Raw genomic sequence first — 12397 nt, 5'->3', positions numbered from 1 at the left:
ATGTTAATAAGAGATAGAAAAAGGAGTCACTTTCAGGAAAAGGAAAGTGTTCGGAGTAAACCCCGGAGCCTAATGATAAGCGGTGATAACCTCTCACATTTTTGAAGATTCATCAAACTGGAAGTTAATAATTCATGTAATCCTTGAAGTAAAACTAATACTTTTCATAGTTTTATTTTTTAGAAAACAGAATTTTTTCTTTACTAAAAGAACAGAAATTATGTCTTATCACTCACCCATTTCCTAGGTCTGCCTCTTGGCCGTTTTTCTCCAATGGCTTCTGCTTTCTGCAAAATGAAGAAGGGAAGTTACATAGCTTCCTACCTGACATTATTTATAAGTGCTGTGCCAAGGGATATGTTTCAAGTAAGAATGTTCTGTATTGCAGATTAGGTATCTAGATGCTTTTTGCAATGTTTTTCGCCTTTAAGGTTCATTATCTCCTCCATTTTTTTAGTAACGTCTTCATTTTTCATTGCATGAGGTAAAGAGGCACCTACGCAACCCCTCAACATCAATAGATCATTGGAGTGATCTATTCTGAAATACATTAAAATTCTTTGTAAAATTGATTTTCTTTTATTTTTTTCTGTTCACGGTAAAAGAAATAGTCCCACATCTTATAATTCCATACATAAGCATTTTAGAAAAATACATAAATTATTTTCATTACACGTCACAACTAAAGTTATAGAAATTACTACAGATGTATTGATTTAAATTTACAAAACACATCTCCTATACTGCTAGTGAAAAGCAAGTCTAAATGTGAAAAAGAATATGTAAGCATTCTAATTCAAAATAATAAACATCGGCCCATTTCTACATGGTTTATTTCCTGTTTCTTGCCAAAAACCATCACTTGTCAATCAGTTAATTTAAGCAGAGAAGTAAAAGGCTGGTAAAAATCATCAGGGTTTGTCCCTAAAATGAAGAATATGGCTGCCTAAAAATAATGATTATTTAAAAATTCATATTAACAATAATTTCACAGTCAACACAAACATGACATGAATGTATTCCCAACTATCTTAAGCATTTGTGTAATTGTTTTACTTCACAGATTTTTTTTTCCCGGCATAGTTGTTTTTTTTTCCTCTCTTTTTGAATCAAACTTTCAACACAATTTGCAAAGTAACTAACCTTTTCCCCACTTCTGTCACTTCTACTCCAATTCCAAGCACATCAGTACACCAACACATCAACACACACACACACACAATGCTTCCTATCTATCTTCTCAGTACAAAGAAAACAGCACACACTGTTCTGGGTGTGAGAGTCATTCCAAGGCTATCTTGTTTTGCATTTTACTTTTGTTACCTACATTAATAGCCAATGAGATATAAATTATAGTGTACACTACTAAATGAAACTTTCCTTTCTCTCTTTAATCTAATAAAAATACATATACACAAATATACATAAAAGATAGGCAGGCAGATGGATAGATAAATATCTGGCATTACTATCTAGCAGATACATGAATTAAACCAAACTCTGTGATTAAGGTTAGCTTACATTTATTGTGAATTTAAAATAACCCCTGGCACTGGGCTAAATCACTCACATGTGCTACTTTAATCTATCCAGAAGCCTTATAAAATGGGTATTATTATTTCTCTTATTTTTTAAATGAGCAATTGAGTCTTAGATAGGTTAGATGAATAACTTGTCCAAGGCTAAGCCAGTAAGTGGCAGACCTGAGGCCTGAACTCAATTCTTGCTGACATGGCAGACTGCGTGCTCCTAAATGCTCAACAATGCCCTCATCTGCCGTTAGCACACACGAGTATATGATACCAGAGAACATATTTGGAAACAAACTGTCAGTGTATCAGCTAATTTTCTAAAGCAGAAGGAAATCAAGGAGCTCTGTTAAGTTGGGGCTCTCTGAATTGTTGTTTATTACTTTTGAATGTCTCCACAAAGGAATCATTTATTATCAGGGTTAGGGGCATCACCTTACCTTCAGTCATAGGGAGCATGAATTAAATTAAATGAAAGCCAGGAGTGCTCATTAAGCCACACTGCCTTTTAGAGTGTTTTCTCATGGAGGGAAGGAGGCCTCCTGAGAGGAACATATTCTACTTCAGAAAGCTTACTTCAAATCTCCACTCTGCCATTTTAGCTTTATGACTTTGGGCAAGTCCCCAAAAGCCTTAATTTGATTTTATCTCTAAAATGGAGGCAATGCCTTCTATGAGGTGACATCAAGGTATCTGGAAATGCCTGCCCTCACTGAAGAGCTCATAAACATTCTTTCATTCCTAACAAGATGCAACCCTTAAAGGGAAAGCTCTCCTCTAGGTTAGTCCAATCTCACAGATGGTTCAGCCAAAGTAAATATTCCACTACATCCATGACCTATAGAAGAAAGTTTTTAAAAAACCCTTTGGCTCCTGCGTGGTAAGTTATGAGAGTACAAAATTCCCTAAAAGAGATACAGCCTCTGATTTAATCTTTGGGAGCCACTGTAAGATTGCATGCTTTACCCAGGAGTAAGTTGTAAGTTACACAAACATGGGAGGTAGAAATCCTTTTTAATTCAAATGGAAATGGAGGCAGTAGGTGCGCGGCTGGGGGAGGTGGCAGTTGACTTTAATGCTAAAGGTGTCCTGCCAGGCTTTTCCTTAAAGTTGTTAAGTTTCAGGGCCATGATGTGATCTGGGTGTATCCAAAATCTATCGAAGACATTTATTTTAAAAAGGTTTCTCTGTATTTCAAAGTCAGAGGAAACAAATCTCTCAAAGAAAGACCTGCAAGTAAGACGACTTTTAAATGAGCATCTGATTTACAAAAAGCCTATTGAGAAATAAAATTCATACCATTAACTAAGGGGCAAAATATCAGATTTGTCAAAAGCAAACTTGCTCCTTGGTCACAAAGGCCAGAGTTACATGTAAACTGAAACCCTCTTCTGAGACTACATCTAGAAGAAACACATTAGCTGTGCTGTGTGGCTTCAATCTGGGAGGTTTTCAATTGTTTTTAAAAACCCACATCATTTAATCATTCTAATCAAACTCCTCAAAGGCTGCAAGTTAAAATTTTAGTTTGTAACCTAAGAGATTCAAGATTTTTACATATTGGAAAATACTGACTTTAACGTTGTTTTTTCTGTATTTAATGCTTTGCAAGATATTGTTTTTCAATGAAGATAAAGCATTTAGTAGACTTGTTTTGTCTTAATATGTCAACATATGCAAAATTGTAGGAAAGTATATTTAGTTTTCTTTTGCCTGGATAGAATTTGGTTCTATACTACTAACCAATAAGTGACACATAACTAGCTCTAAGTATTGTTGGTTACACTGCGGGGGAAAAAGGAGAAACAAAGCAACTAAAATTTCAGTTACCAGCACTGTTATAGTAGTATTCACAACTATCATGTCTTGGTAAAAGTGTTATTTCTTTCTTACTTCTTTTCATTTGCATTTTATTTTATTTTTAAAATTCAAACTGTATACTTGATTTTATAATATATTTAGAAGCAAGTTCCTGAGAATGAGGAGGGATGTTAAACCCAGAAATATATTTATTTCTTTAAGAAGTTCTAGTTCACTGGGCTCTCAATGTACTCCACATTTTTTGAAAAATTGAGAAAAGAAATTCAGCTAACAAATATCTCTCTTGAAATCAAAAACAACACTTAACCTTAGTGCCTGGTTTGCAAGAGGTGTTCACTGCATATCTATGGAGGGAAGGAAGGAAAGAAGTAATAAAGAAGAGAAGAGAGGAAAGGAGGGAAGGGAAGAGAGAGGGGAAGGGAAAGGGAGAGCTTCTGGTGTTTATGTGTTTTATTTTTGTTATCAAAATTTAAGAATTTAGTAAAATTTTATAATTCATTTTTTATAGCTTTCTCATTTAACATACAAGAAAACTTCTGGGCTGCTGTAATCCACAAATTCATAGAAGTGTGGTTTAAGGGGCTCTCCCAAAGTTTCTCAAAACTCAATTTGCAATCTGTATCTCAGGTCACACAACATAATAGAAATCTATCATGCAGAAATCCTTTATAAAATACTTGGCAGTACATGGTTGTAGAAATGGGATAAGCCTTAGAATTAGAGTTGAATTCAAAATGATGTGTCATCATTTAATTGAGTTGAATGTTAAACATGTCAGTTTATTAACTCTGAAACCCATTTTGCTCATTTCTGAAATAAAGATCACAATAACTAATATAAGGATTAATATGTGTGTGTGTGTGTGTGTGTGTGTGTGTGTAGTGCGTATTAGCTATGACATTTGTTAGGTACTCAAATATAATTTCTTGTCTCCTAGTTTACAATGCTACCCTTAAAAAGAATATTTAACAATTCTTTATTTTTTTGTTTTTTTGTTTTTTTGAGACAGGGTTTCAGGGTTTCACTATGTAGTTGAGGCTGACCTGGAACTCACTATGTAGCCCAGGCCAGTCTCAAACTTGCAGCAATCCTCCTGCCTCAGCCTCCCAAGGGCTGGGATTACAGGTGTGCGCCACCACGCCCGGCCGAACATCTACCAATTCTGTAAGTCTCCCCAGTGATTTTCTGAGCATAATTTTACATAAATTAGGCAACCATTTACTTCCCCTGTTTTTCATTTCATGGGAAATTAAGTGACCTGCCTATACTCATAAGTAGTAGAACCAAGACCCAATCTGATGTTAAGGCAGTAAAAGGTTTGTTCTTTGGGGAGACATTCTCATATGCCATAAAACTGTCATGACAAACTTAAAAAGCAAAAGAAAGCCTTCTAAGGTAAAAATGAACAGTTGAAAGTAAAATATTTTCAAGATTCTTATAAAGATATAGACAAGAATAGTGATTGGGAACCAAAAGAATAATTCAAGTCTAACTTCAGGGTCAAATTTAGATAGCTATTAATGTTTTGCAATTCTAAATGCTCATATATGATAGATGACACAAGAAAGCCAGAAATCCTCCACTCCGTATTAATCAGTACATTTGCACAGAAAAAAAAAGTTAGAAAAATATCTGCATATATGCTTTGTTTTGTTGTTTTTCTTTTTTTTTTAAGACTAAGATCTGCTTGGACCTAAATGTACATGAAACTGACTAACCAAAGTCTAGAAAATCACATTTTATTTCTTTCCATTACCCTTAAAAATATAAACAGTACATAAAACAATGTGCATTGATATAAAAATTAACTGGACTAATCACTGTGCAAATTCTCATTTCACCTTTCTGACAGGCCAGCTCTGAGTTCCCCAATTATTAATTCCACCATTTTTAATCTTAAAAGGCAGTTATAATTTGTTCTCGCAGTACATTTTTCAGAAATTCCATTATCCACTGTGGCTCATGCTTATGTGACCTGAGGAAGCCCTTACTGTCACCTTCCACATCTTTATGTCGCTCATGCCTGTCTTCACATGTACAAACACTAACTTAAAACTCAGACCAAAATGGCATGAAAAGTTACCATTTTCAAAGTTGGAGATGATCCTCCTTTAAATCTTCCCTTTATGTATAATTAATAGCAGTGATTCAAGAGTTCACAAGTGTTACCTTCTGAAAAAACTGTCTCCTACACAACCTGTGAAAAGTTACCATTTTCAAAGTTGGAGATGATCCTCCTTTAAATCTTCCCTTTATGTATAATTAGTAGCAGTGATTCAAGAGTTCACAAGTGTTACCTTCTGAAAAAAACTGTCTCCTACACAACCTAAAGAGAATGACTACACTACTCCCCACCAAATCAGACAGGAAACGCTACTCAAAATTGTTCAGTGCATTGGTGCAATGTAAAATCAAGTAATAACCTAAGATATAAACAATTTTCCATTCATTTTTTCTTCATGATTGGCAGAATATAACTGTAGATTCTTAATTTAAAACTGCAGCATCTAGGACTTGGAAATTCAGTTTCCAGCCTTGTGCCAAGCTATACATTTCTAAAGTGGGCTTTAGAAACTACACAAAGTTAGCTAATAGAACAAGACCTATTCACAGGATTTAACTGGTATAAACTGTTTTTTTATAATATCCATCTATTCTGAAGAAGAAAGAACTGGAATGCAATAGAATACAATTTGGTATATTCAAACTCTTTAGGAAAATGATCTGTTGAGAACTGAGATAAAAATGAGCCAGGGATGTAGGTCAGCCAAAATAATGAGGAGCTTTTGATGAAAGGGCTCAGAAGGATGATACTTTCCAGAGGATTCTAACTATGGGTCCCCTGACATCAAGTTACTATGTAAAATAACTCAAATGTATTTGAATCTCCCATATTTGGAATACGATCTATGATGATTCCAAGGCATTGCCAAATGAAGTTTATTGATAAAAAGACTTTGTTTTCCTGGCAAAGTGAAGCAAATAAATACATAAATAAGTGAGTCAATTTAGGTAAGCCAGCTTAAACTACTAACATACTGGAAACAATAAACTAGTAAATTCTATATGCCTGAATTCATTTACATACACTCACACAAGGCTCTGAATCCCATGAAGGAACTTACCTGTCCATTAAAACAGAAAAATCAAGCTAACTCCTACTACAGCTGTAGAAACCAAAGACTGGAATAGGTCATCTTTCTCTGACTTACATATAACTAGTGATGCCTTTGGTAACTCTTCAATGGTCCTAATATATTCTAAAGAAAATTCTATTCTCATGCAGCTCTAAGAATTAGAACTCAGAAGCAGTGATGAGTAAAACCCACATTATCTCTCCCTAAAATATCTGTAATTGATGTTAGTAATAATTTATGAAAAGTCAATCACTTTTCTAGATGTGCTAATGATCCTTCTTTATAGCGCCCATTTAACATCAGGACTTCTTTTTCATTGTAAATTGAAAAAGAAAATCAAGTGTTTACTCCAAACACATTATTTGAAGTACACATATTTTACCTGGATGATATTTTCAATCTGTACTTTACTTTCTAGTTCTGGCCACTGCATCTAAAGTCAAAGGGAAAGTCAAGCGAATCCATAACACTACAAAGTAAGGCTACCTCACACCAGAGATCTTTTTTAATAGTCATTTTCCTTCTATTAAAATTTAACTCAACTTCAGAAAAATACTTTTAGAAGCACTTGAGAGAACTGTTTTGAAGCCTAAACATAAATTTGACTTGTGACTTTAAACAGAAGGATCAGTGACAATCCTCTCATTAAAAAAGCACTACAAAACATAAAAGAGGGGATATCTTTCTTCTCTCCAAAGATGAGAAATCTAGTGCAATCATGAGAGGAAAACAAAAAACAAAAAAGGAAATTAAGAGACATCTCAAATTTAAAAACAAACAAAAGGGTTAAAACTTTCCTTCTCACTCAAATTATTTATTTAGGAAAACATTAACTTCTGCTCTTCTTTTATCAAGATAACAATATAAAACTGGCTCAGGAACAAAGTTTAAGCACTTAGACTCAAGTTATCAGGATTGACTACATAATTCCCACACAATGGTTCATGCATGGAAATGAGTTTTAATGGAATATAAGCAGACTAAAGAATAATGATCTCTTCCATAAGTAATAACATAAAAATTGTGTTTTTATGAACTTGTTTGTTTTACATGTCATGTAAATCCATTTTCTTCTATTGAATGTGGCCTGAAATTAAAGTGATGGTTAATTTAATAGACCTTCACTTGGTCTTACAATATTCTTCATGCACTGTCAGGTCTCACACTGTTAATTTTCTAACAAGCAGTTTTGTTTTCAAATGCCCCAAGGCCAGTTGCTGGATCTGAATGCAAACTTTGCAAGTAAAGAAACTGCAAGCAGCAAGAAACACACAGCATCATCAGGATTCAGTGTACAATGCATCTCCTCTCACTTTGGAGTTATTTTCTCTCACATACTTACCAGTTTTTATAATGTATTTTTCATTGTGATGAGCCTCAGTGTGCAGAAAAATGCCCAGTTAATCACAGAAGATTCATATCTTCTCTGGTCAGTCTAACAAGGTATTTTTTTCTTGTAGTGTATAATGAACAATATAAATTTTTCTAAAAAGATTTGCATTTCGAAACTTAACAAACATATGTTTTGTTAGAATACAGTATATGTATTTGAATAACAAAGTTATGTTTGATAATCATGTTTATATAAGGTAGAATAATGCTCAATTATTCTGATTTGAAATACTGATTTGAAAATGAAAACATCTGAAGTCTATATAAGCCATAAACAATTCATCAATGTCATTTATTATTTTGAAAAGTATTATATTCTGCAAATGAAGTGTGATTTATAAAACTGAAGAAAAATAACAATTGCATTATGGGAAATGTATTTTCAATTTTATCAGAAGCAATTTTGTAACAAAATTATATGAAATAATTGCGTTTGAAAGAGTGAAAGATTTCAGATACTTCTGAAGGACTTCTTTAGGAAAAGAAACCCTATTTGTGTTTTGCAAATTGTACTAATATATGTATATACAGGAAGATTTATCAGAAAATGTGAATGGCCTGGTATGGTCATTTGAAAATGTTTATTACTGAAGTCATTGAAAATAAAACAAAGCTTACCTGGGAATAGGTCAACTTTTGGTTATTTTGCTTTGGGTAGTAAATTAGGCATAAGTGTCAGCTTTCCTTTTGTCTGTAAAGATGCTGTTATTGGTAAACTTTTAAAAATGAAGAGGTGATGGAAACATTTCTATCTACTTCAAATACATGTAATGGAGTAAAATCTGGAAGATAGTTCATTTTCCTGTTTTGTATTAAATTTTAAATAATTTACCTATGTTGAGCTTTAAGGATTTCTTCCTGGGAGATATTATATAGCTTAAATGTTTGTTAGCTACCTACTAAGAAATTTCTTTGCCATGTCCCAAGAGGAAAATTAAGGTAAATTCCATACTTATACAACACAGAATCTAACTTCTTGGCATAAATAGCTCTTCAGTTAAGGTATAAACCAGGTAAAATGGAGTAAGTGGTGTTCACATTGAGTATCAGATCATGTATTGTCATTTTTTAAACAAGGATACTTAGAGCTACTGTAAAATTTGATTACATGTGAATCCTAACTCCTATGAAACAGCTAAATTTAAATTTATGAGAAATCTCCTCCTTCAATTCTATTCAAGACTGTTAAAACAGATAAAACTCATAATTACTTCCCAAATAACTTTCTATGTACTATTAGTTGCTATGGTAGTTCAAAACACTGAAAACCATCACATATAACAAGGTTAGCACCCACAATCACAGAGAAACACACAATATAAAACAGTAATCCCCCAAAGTTGAGCATATTGTCCTTTTTAACATGATCTTTTGTATATGGTATATTCAAATCTGTTGAAAATATGCATCATAAGTCTACTTCTGATGTTTTAATCTTTGTTCTGAACTACTACACAAACCTACAAATAAAATGTAACCTATTTTAATTTAGTTATAAAGCCAAAAATAGTGACTTTTATGTTCACCTTCATTTTGCTGTACTTGCATTTATCCTGAGATATTTCTTCTCTGCTAATTCAAATACAACCAAGACAAAGTTATCATAAACTGCAATTTAAATTTTATTAAGAAAAATACTGAATATCAAACTTGACTGGCTTCTATTCTGCCCCAAAATATAAGTGAGTCAAATACTTTGTTTTAAAAATTTATCATTGTCCAATTCAGAGCATAACACATGACAAGCTTTCTTGAGATTATGGTAGAATACATTGCAGGTTTATTATAAAACAAACTTTATCATCACACTTAAAGTTGTAAAATTCATGAAATTTTGCATTATCCATATAATTGGATTTACTTCTAATTGTCATCCACTTCAGAAAGTACTTTTAATAGGGGGACTAGACTTACAGTAGTCATCTAAATAAGCGCAAAGTAAATTCATCTCTATTACTTTTCAGAGGAAATTGCAGAACTTCACCAACAGGGAGAATCTATAGTTTTGATTTAAGTATTTCACAATTCATGCAAATTTTAATTGTATCATTCTCCACTCCTACCCCATCACCCCCTACCCCTTCCCTCCTCATCCCGCCACCCCTAATTAAGGTTCATATTATTTGGTGTTTGTTTAAAAAAACACTGTAAGTATCTCCATGAACCTTTTATGTTCAGCTTGTACTTGCAAATAAAAAAAAAAAAAAAAAAGAAAGAAAGAAAAGAAAAAGATTAATGCCCATCTAATGTCCAATGTAGAAAACGTGTCATGGGTTATCCACCTAGGACAAATCCTTAAGTGTGGATTTAGCATGGGAAAAAGCACAGGGTGGTTCCTAAAGTCATTGATGCAGTTAGGAGAGATTGACTTGAGAATTCTCACCTTTTGAGCTGCTTTAGAGGGACTCTTGTTTTTGCTGCCTTTGGGTCTTCCCCTGGGTCTCTTAGGAGAGGGCTCACTGGTTGGCTCCTAATTGTGGGGGGAAAAAAGATGCTGTTGTGGCAAGACCGTGTGAAAGAAATTGACTCTGACTCTTAAACTGTATTTTCTGCATGTGCTGCTCAACAGAGCTCTTGGAACACATTCAGTTCAAGAATAAATGATGATGGTGCAAAGTTTACAGAAAGAGGAAATAACTATACTTTGAATCCAAGGTTTCAAGTGGAAACTATTTTGCATATGAAAACTAGGTTCTATCTCTTACTTAAAAGGGTGGGGAAGCCTGAAAAGATTACACGTTTTAGGAAGAAAATAATTTATTTTAAGGTATAAAATCTAGAAGGGTGAGCATTCGTCAATTCATAGAAATAATAAGCAGTTTAGGTGAATATTACTGTCCATTATACTGGCATTTCAAACAGCAGAAATATGAAGCTAGCCATAGATATTTCAGCACTGCAGCTATTCCAACAATTTCCCACCTTAGAGGTGGCTTTTAATCTTCTGTGCATACCTGCATTCTAGGTCGATTAGGATGCAATCGACACATTGGGTTAAATATTGGAGCGATTATCCAAGTTCTTCAGCTCAAATTAACTCTATTCCTTCTAAAATTTCCAAATAATTATGGTAAATCTGAGGTGGGAGGTTTTGCTTGAATTATCTAGATAATTGCTTCAATTCTCCACTTCCTTTCTGAGAGGCAGGCATGGTCTCCAGTCAAAATTTAAATATCTTTTTATAAAAATAAACTTGTTTTCTTAAAAACTTTCTTTTGAGAAAGCTTACGAGGACGGCGTGGAGAAAACTAAAAGGAGGAAAACGTGAAGAGGACTGAAGTATTGGGGAAGGAGAAGTTGAAACAGTCACTAGGTTTAGCAGAACTTTAAATGGCTCCTATGCCAAGCAATAAATACCCAAGTGGTTAAGAAAATGCGATGATTAATATTCCAGATCCTAAATATTTACCTTGTGAATCATCTATTCATATTTCATTCAGATTCATTAGTTAAATAAGACTAATTAAAATGCATTACAGTTCTCAATGAAAATTCGCATCTTATTGAGAGAATCTGGGGAAGGTTCCTTCCAAGCTTCCGTGGATACTAGCGCCAGTGGGCACACCCTGAGCAAATACATCGAAGTCACATTTTTCTTTCTTTGTGAACTCTGTCTTAATTCAAAGGTAAGACCTCCAATCACCTCCAGAGCCCGTTGAGTTTTCTTTTAGTTTTTTTTTTTTTTCTTTAAATGGGAAGATGCAATTAGAGGAGTTAGAGTTGGAAACAAGAGGGGTAGGACAGAGTCTTCCTGGGAGGTGTAAAACAGGATCCAAACGTGGTGAGAAGTGTGGCTTGCGCAGAGCGGGAAAACTCAGAGGTCTCTAGATTGGCTGGTTTCCTTTGATAGATTCAGAAAGATACAACCCTCTCTCTGTTTTTTCTGAAATGTACAAGCAAGCAAACGTTGAATTTCCTCACCTTGCCCTCCTCTGGCTTTGGGATCATAGGGTTATTTGATCCATTTGCCAAGAGGGAAGCGATTTAAGGGAACGGAATGAAAGAGAAGTTTTAAAAACCAAGGAAGTGTAGTTTACATGTTCTCAATAGTCCTGTCCGCTCCAGCCCTGCCCGCCTAGCCTTGGAAATTTCAGCGAACAAAACCCCCGCCCTGGGCGCTGCGCACAGCTCTGCAAGAGCCGGTTGCACGCTTAATTGGTTGCATCCGCAGACAAAACCTTCCACTCCGCGGGGTCCGCGGCGCCCCTTGACCGTCCCCTCCCAGCCCCTAACCACTCGTCCCGGGAAGAACATTTTCATATCCGCAGCTCTAGAGGCTGGGATCCGGGAGCAAAAGGGAGACGGGGCGCCTGGCGAGGAAGTGACCCTAGCTACCGTGCAGGCTCTCGGACACTCCTTCCAACGCGCCCCTGGCTGAGCGAGTTAACTCTGTCCCGCGGGGGCCTAGGTTTCCCTGCAGCCCCTTCTCCAGGCCACCTCTGGCTGCCGCCTCTCGGCATTTAAAGATCCCAGAGAACACCCGGCAACCAGGTCCCCTCGCGTTCTTTGTCGGGAGGG

General features: G+C 35.1%; 1 long non-coding RNA gene across 1 annotated transcript in view; it reads right to left on the bottom strand.

Annotated features, from left to right (window-relative positions):
• LOC104854991 overlaps nt 1-10538 on the bottom strand; it is a 125325-nt gene extending 114787 nt beyond the window's left edge. Inside the window, exons 1-2 of the long non-coding RNA XR_778276.1 lie at nt 10263-10538; nt 237-287 (exon numbers count right to left, since the gene is read on the bottom strand). This is a non-coding gene — a long non-coding RNA (uncharacterized LOC104854991). The remainder of the gene's footprint in view (nt 1-236; nt 288-10262) is intronic.
• Nucleotides 10539-12397: the final 1859 nt, after the last annotated feature.

Source organism: Fukomys damarensis, unplaced genomic scaffold (assembly GCF_012274545.1).
Source record: "Fukomys damarensis isolate Sample0158 unplaced genomic scaffold, DMR_v1.0_HiC HiC_scaffold_15, whole genome shotgun sequence".
In the NCBI taxonomy this organism is placed as follows: Eukaryota; Metazoa; Chordata; class Mammalia; order Rodentia; family Bathyergidae; genus Fukomys; species Fukomys damarensis.
This window is presented reverse-complemented; position numbering and strand designations above follow the sequence as displayed.